Source organism: Petaurus breviceps, unplaced genomic scaffold (assembly GCF_028583685.1).
Source record: "Petaurus breviceps papuanus isolate PSGF00001 unplaced genomic scaffold, PetGlider_PUasm1.0 79, whole genome shotgun sequence".
Lineage (NCBI taxonomy): Eukaryota > Metazoa > Chordata > Mammalia > Diprotodontia > Petauridae > Petaurus > Petaurus breviceps.
In genome coordinates this window covers 18,703,163-18,703,554 of record NW_027186523.1, presented here as the reverse complement: position 1 = coordinate 18,703,554, position 392 = coordinate 18,703,163, and the positions used below count along the sequence as shown (strand labels likewise).

Here is a 392-nt window from a genome sequence, read left to right as displayed (position 1 = left end):
ACACACACACACACACACACACACACACACACACACACACACACACTTCTCTATTCACCTTCCACATTTATCAGAATCCCAATAAACACCGAAGATCTACTTAAGCAAGTCTGCTTAGCTTGTAGGAGGAGGCGTGGTGAGGAGGAGTAGGAAAGGGAGAGTGAGTGGTGGGAACAGGAGGCAAAGGCAGGGGTTCTCTGCATTCAAGGCTTGAGAGAGAACTAAGAGAAGCTGGTACCCCAAATCCCACTAGTAGAGGGATTCCCCTATAACCTCCAATACAAAATTCTCTCCTTCAATCCATGGTCCCCAACATGCGCGTGCACATTTGAAAAATCATTACACCACACACACACACACACACACACACACACACACACACACACACACAC

At 47.4% G+C, this 392-nt stretch overlaps 1 protein-coding gene across 1 annotated transcript in view; it reads right to left on the bottom strand.

Moving 5' to 3' along the window:
* Positions 1–392, bottom strand: part of LOC138175863 (endosome/lysosome-associated apoptosis and autophagy regulator family member 2) — a 212,235-nt gene that overhangs the window by 211,101 nt on the left and 742 nt on the right. The window lies entirely within an intron of this gene.